Source organism: Nanorana parkeri, unplaced genomic scaffold (genome assembly GCF_000935625.1).
Source record: "Nanorana parkeri isolate BGI_ZX_2015 unplaced genomic scaffold, ASM93562v1 scaffold1605, whole genome shotgun sequence".
In the NCBI taxonomy this organism is placed as follows: domain Eukaryota; kingdom Metazoa; phylum Chordata; class Amphibia; order Anura; family Dicroglossidae; genus Nanorana; species Nanorana parkeri.
In genome coordinates this window covers 179,773-185,887 of record NW_017307873.1, presented here as the reverse complement: position 1 = coordinate 185,887, position 6,115 = coordinate 179,773, and the positions used below count along the sequence as shown (strand labels likewise).

The following is a 6,115-nucleotide window of genomic DNA, read 5'->3' as shown; positions in this document are numbered from 1 at the left end:
ATGCCAAGCCTTAAAATTGCAAAAAAACTACCACACCCATCATTGTCCATTGGCAACACTTGAAAAGCTTTTACCACTTATCAGTTTAGTGTTATCAGTGATTGATGGCTCTAGAATTATTGCTAACATGCGCGGCACAATGGACGCAATCGTTGTTTTTGCATGAAGGCACACCCGATGCATGTGTGCATTTGCATGTGTGTGTATGGTTGGGGAGGGGGGGACTTTGAAACATTTTTGTGCTTTTTTTTTTCCATGACTTTCATTTTTTTTTACAGTTAACTTTATTGCTATCGCCTACTGGCTTCTAAATATACAGTGACGGGTCTTCTTTATGAAGACATCAGGGGTATACTAGACCCCTAATGTGTCCCCTAGGGTATAGCCGCCCAAACGCTTGCATGTAAACAGCCATCGCTGTGTAAATTGCTGTCACCAAAGGGAGCGGGCCAAGGACATTTTAAAACGCCCGCCCACATTCAAGAGTGTCCCGTCCGGCCGTTTAAATTACAGCGGCTGGACAGGAAGGGGTTAAAGTCTATGGACTCCTTAACAATGAAACTTGTTGTACTCGCTCCTTTATTGTCTGTTAATCATATCATTGAAGGGGTTTTGTTACATCTGTTTTATAAATGCCGATACATACCTGATGATCCTGCCAGAAATCTGGCTGGGGAGATAACTTCCTTTGATTTTTGCTTCTGCCCCCTGATATCAGTAAGCCTTGTTCCCAGTTATCCCCCCCCTCTATGTTATGGAGAGGAGGAGAGGGTGAGGTGTTCTGTAGTCCAAACATAGTTCCTGTCCTAGGTAAATACAGTATGGTGAGCGTTGTCAGTAACACATATGGACTATCTATGATGGGACTTCAGGTGCCGCAATGATTGACAATCCAAGTATAATGTATTAGTTACAATGTCTCTCTATTTGTACACATTTTTATAAAAGCAGAAAAATCCCTACATAGTAAAATCACAGGCTGGACTGTCACCGTCTTAAAGGAGAAGTGCGCTTTATAACAAAGAAGCCTGAAAAAGAAAACGAAGGCAGCCGCCACATCTAAGGACTGAAGAGCTTCAATATATGAACTTTATTTGGTTCAGATAATTTGTGTTTTTTCCCCTGGAAGCTCCATAACCCCCCGCCCCATACTCTAATGCCATTATGGTGACAGTTCCTCGTCCACAGAGGACTATGAATACACAGTCCCTCATTGACTTTAATATGATTCAGAATTTCGGTTCTTCTCATTTTTTTATGCAACAGAAAATTTGGGTGGAATTGATTTTGGCTGCGTTCCCTGATCACGGTTCATCAGACTTTATGTATTCCTTGAGGCTGCACTTTATAATCCTGACACAATTGTATCCCGGTACTAATAACCTGTCATGTGGAGGCGGATCGCTGGCAGAATGCTGCACGCTGCTGGTAAATCAGATCCTGTACTACGCCCCCCTCTATGTTCCCTCCTCGTCCTCTCCTCCCTTGTACTACGCCCCCCTCTATGTTCCCTCCTCCTGCCTGTAGAAAGACACAGACACTCCTCGCACTGACTGCACAGAGCTCACCCTCCCAGCACTGCAGGAAGAGCAAGAGGACAGGACGGACTGCACGCAGGTACCGTATACATCATACGCGCGTCCTGTACATTGTATATAGACAGACGCTGTATATAGACTGTGCATGTCTTGTATATATGATCAGGAAGTCGGTGCTGTACATGTAACATGTCTGCATTGTACAGATCATACATACTGTACATAGAGTATACATGGATGTAGAGTACAGTATACATGTAGCTGTGCGGGTGCTAGTGATGATGGAATTCACCTTCAGCACGTCACAGCGGGAACTCCCAATCCTATTATAGTGTATGTACGGTATAGACAAGACTTCCTCTTAGTTTTGGATACAGTAGGGAAGAGTTAAACCTCCTTCACTTTATATGCGTGTCTGTACCCTGCTCGGGAGATTTCCCTTCACTTCCTGTCCTGGAGACACAACAGGAAGCGGGAGGAGATCCCCACAAAGTGAGGGGAAACTCCGCCCTGAGTTGTAACCAGAACAGGTGTCCCCCATTGGAAGATTCGTCCTCACCTCCTGTTCTGGTTTTGTCTTTTCCATCTCTTTCTGCCTCGGTGACAATGGCCACCAGGACCTACGGAGAGGGTGCTCTGCAGTGCATAGTGGACTTGCTGGCCCTTAAGCCCTTCGTGACCGACGACGTACAGCATCGGGGCTGTTTAAACAGACTCCCGGCAGGTTTTGCAGCCGGGACCCTGTTTAAACTTGTAAAGCCGACTGTCGGCTTTACAATGGAAGCGATTCTGGTGGCTCAGCTGTCGCCAGATCGCTTCTACAGTCCCGCGAAGGGGCCGCCTACACCACCACCACCACCACCGAACAGACCTCCCCCCGCCCCACACACACGCCGCCGCCGCGCTTCTTTTTTAATTAAAAAAAAATGGGTATTTTATTGTGTTATGGGGCATTTAAGTACATTTTTCACTAAATTTTGGGTGCAACATAAAAATTTGCAACTGTTCTATTCTATAGGGTCTCGGCTTTCAGAAAATATATAATGTTTGCAATTTTTAGGCCTAAAAGGTGGAGTATAACATGGGTGCAAAAAATGAAAAACAAATACAAAAAAGGCCTCAGTCATGAAGGGGTTAAAGTTAAAGTTTAAATTTTTGCTTTTCGAGCTGTAGCTCCCTATATACTGAGCTTAGGGTGACGGGAGGACACTAGTTTGTGTCCTCCCGTTACCCTAAGGAGAACTATGGGGAAAAGCCCTAACCCCATAGTTCTCTTTTTAATTTTGGGGCTCCCCTCCTGTATTATATAAAAAAGTACCCAATAGTGTCTATGTGTTTTCAGGACTTTTAGGACTGTTGGTGAGCATGGTGTCCCTGTGAGAGGTTGGCTTTATGTCTCACATACAGTGACAGGTTCACCTGGAAGTCTATGTCAAGCCAAAAACATTTTGTTGTAGTTTTGCATGGGGTGGGGGTGTTGGAAATACAGCAGCATGCAGGTGATTTGTATTACTGACATTCAGAGGTGTAATATTACCTATTGAGCTCTAGATGGCAGCATACTGCAATGTCAGTCCCCGGTGCTTGCTCCTCTATCATATACGGGGTTCTATCTGTATATATGTTTTCCTTTCTACAATGCCGTCTTCAGATGTAATGTTCTTATAAGCTGAATTCCGCATTCCTCAGGATCTCAGTGCTTCATCTAAACACATAACCAACATGGGGAAGGTTAGAACTCCTGTCCCATTTCTTACTCCTTTCCAGGTTCTCCCTAGGGTTGCCACCTGTCCCGGATTCACCTGGACAGTTTGGGTTTTGAGTCCTGTATGTGATGTTTCTGGGTTGCGGGCCAGCTGAAACCCAGACATAGCATATACAGGACTCAAAACCCGGACTGTCCAGTTGAATCCGGGACAGGTGGCAACCCTAGTTCCCCCTCACTTCCTGGTAAAGGGAAATCATATTCAAGAGGGGTCGGGACTTCAAATCTTTTCCGTATAATCAGACAAAGCTTACTGGCTCCGGTAGGCGGTTCTCATACAGCAAGGCTTCCTTCAGAGGTAAGTGACTTGAAACATAGAAAGTAGCACTGTTCAGGTGGCCCCTTGGCAGATAACACAGGCTCACCCGAGCTGGGTCTTGGGCCCCATTCACTCTTTTGAATGGGGCCAATTGCTTAAGTACCACAAATTCCTCCGTGAGACTCATGCAATCTGCTGCAAGCGGGAGGCATGCAATCCAATGAGAGCTGACACCGTCCGCAGCTGTTCGCAAATAGTCACTCAGGCTGCGAATAAGGCCTCATTCACACTAATAAGAGCCGGTCCGTACAGATCTGTGCAGCATGCACGGCCGTATCGGGCCGCTCCTGGGAAGGACAGGTGCTGCTTGTGATTGCACGCAGCAGCCTGTCCTTCTCTATGGGATTATACGGTGACTCCCGTCCACAGGGGAGTGCATGAGTCTCACAGAGAAATTCACGAGACCCCCCTGCAATGAGCCCTATTCACAGGTGTAAATGGGGCCTAAGTAACAGTATATTTTCACCTGAGCTCCTGAGGGTGGAGATGGGCCAGAGACCCTAGTGGTCCCGGTTTGCTTTAACTGTCAGGAGATTGTGGCCCTTAGGATTGCCCCAACAAGAGATATATCAGGACCAGGGACAGCTACAGCGTGGAGACGGCAAGGCAGGGGTCAAGGCACTGAGAGAGTAGTCGGGTCCAGGCAGTGGTTGAGGTAGATGGCAAATGAGAGTATTTAGGTCCAGGCAGAAGTCAAGGTAGGCGGCAATCATGAGAGTAGTCAGGTCCAGGCAGGGGCTGATGCAGACTAGAGGGTATTCAGGTCAATCCAGGTCAGCAACACGTAGGCTATCTGGCATCCCTTTAGTATTATGGCTCCCTTTAAGAAGGGGTTCCTGGTTAGAATATACAGAACCAGCCCCTTCAAAGGCTAGAGCTTAAATACTTTTTTGTTCAGAGGGCTTGGGTTCAGGGAACTGTGGAAGTCCTGGCAGGGATTTTGGAAGTACCTTTTGGAAGTCATGTCAGGGAATCTGGAAGTACCATTGGAAGTCATGTCAGGGATTCTGGAAGTACCATTGGAAGTCATGTCAGGGATTCTGGAAGTACCATTGGAAGTCCTGGCAGGGAATCTGGAAGTACCATTGGAAGTCATGTCAGGGATTCTGGAAGTACCATTGGAAGTCATGTCAGGGATTCTGGAAGTACCTTTGGGAAGTCATGTCAGGGATTCTGGAAGTACCATTGGAAGTCATGTCAGGGATTCTGGAAGTACCATTGGAAGTCATGTCAGGGAATCTGGAAGTACCATTGGAAGTCATGTCAGGGATTCTGGAAGTACCATTGGAAGTCATGTCAGGGATTCTGGAAGTACCATTGGAAGTCCTGGCAGGGAATCTGGAAGTACCATTGGAAGTCATGTCAGGGATTCTGGAAGTACCATTGGAAGTCCTGGCAGGGAATCTGGAAGTACCATTGGAAGTCATGTCAGGGAATCTGGAAGTACCATTGGAAGTCCTGGCAGGGATTCTGGAAGTACCATTGGGCTATGGACTCCCCCTTTGGCAGTGCTGAATGGCCCAATGCTGTCACATGGAATGAGTCACATTCTCCGGGAAGTATTGGTTGTTTCCTTTGGCTGCCACTGAAAAGAAAAGTGCAGGGAATGAAGGACTGGTGAGTATGTGCTGTGTTAGGTGGGGGTGGGGAGGGTAATGATGATAATAATAATAATAAGTAGGAATGCACAATACCATTTTTTTTTCAAGACTGAGTACGAGTACCGATACTTTTCCTCAAGTACTCACCGATACCAATTGCCGATACCTTATTTTCTAGTGTCATGTGACAGTTTTTGTAAATACAGGCTAATAATTTTAGGATAGTGGTGTTGCGCCAGGGCCCGGTCACAGCGGCAACCCTAGTTCTGCCTTCAAGCTGTAGAGGGACTACAAATCCCAGCAATACATTATACAGCAATGCCGAATGGCAACCGGCTATAGAGGACTACAAATCCCAGCAATGCATTATACGTCAATGCATAATAACATGAGGCTACATGCTCTGTACTTCTCCAGGGTGCCGGCTTGTTCTTTCCCAGCGGGGGATCCCAGGTGGCTCTGTGGGGGTCTCAGGATGGCTCTGTGGGGGTCTTAGAGGGCAGTGTGGGGTCTCAGGAGGCTGTGCAGGGTTTATGTTGGGCTATGCGGGGGCCTATAGTGGGCTGTGTGGACTCTCACGTGGCTGTGCAGGTTCTATGGTGGGCTGCGCGGAATCATAGGTGGGCTGTGTGGACACAGGTGGCTATGTAGGGTGTATTGTGGGTTGTGCGGGGTTAATGGTTGGTGCTGCTTTGTGCTAGGTTGTGCAGGGCTAATGGTGGCTGTGCTTCTTTGTGCTGGGCTGTGCTTCCCTGTGCTGGGCTGTGCTTCCCTGTGCTGGGCTGTGCTTCTCTGTGCTGGGCTGTGCTTCCCTGTGCTGGGCTGTGATTCTTTGTGCTGGGCTGTGCTTCTCTGTGCTGGGCTGTGCTTCTCTGTGCTGGGCTGTGCTTCT

The 6,115-nt window shown here is 47.5% G+C and overlaps 1 protein-coding gene across 1 annotated transcript in view; it reads left to right on the top strand.

The window, feature by feature from the left end:
- Positions 1-1,525: 1,525 nt before the first annotated feature.
- The window catches only part of LOC108799024 (von Willebrand factor A domain-containing protein 5A-like), a 24,677-nt gene continuing 20,087 nt past the window's right edge, over positions 1,526-6,115 (top strand). Inside the window, exon 1 of the mRNA XM_018570834.1 lies at positions 1,526-1,617. The gene's annotated coding sequence lies outside the window, so the exon portion shown is untranslated. The remainder of the gene's footprint in view (positions 1,618-6,115) is intronic.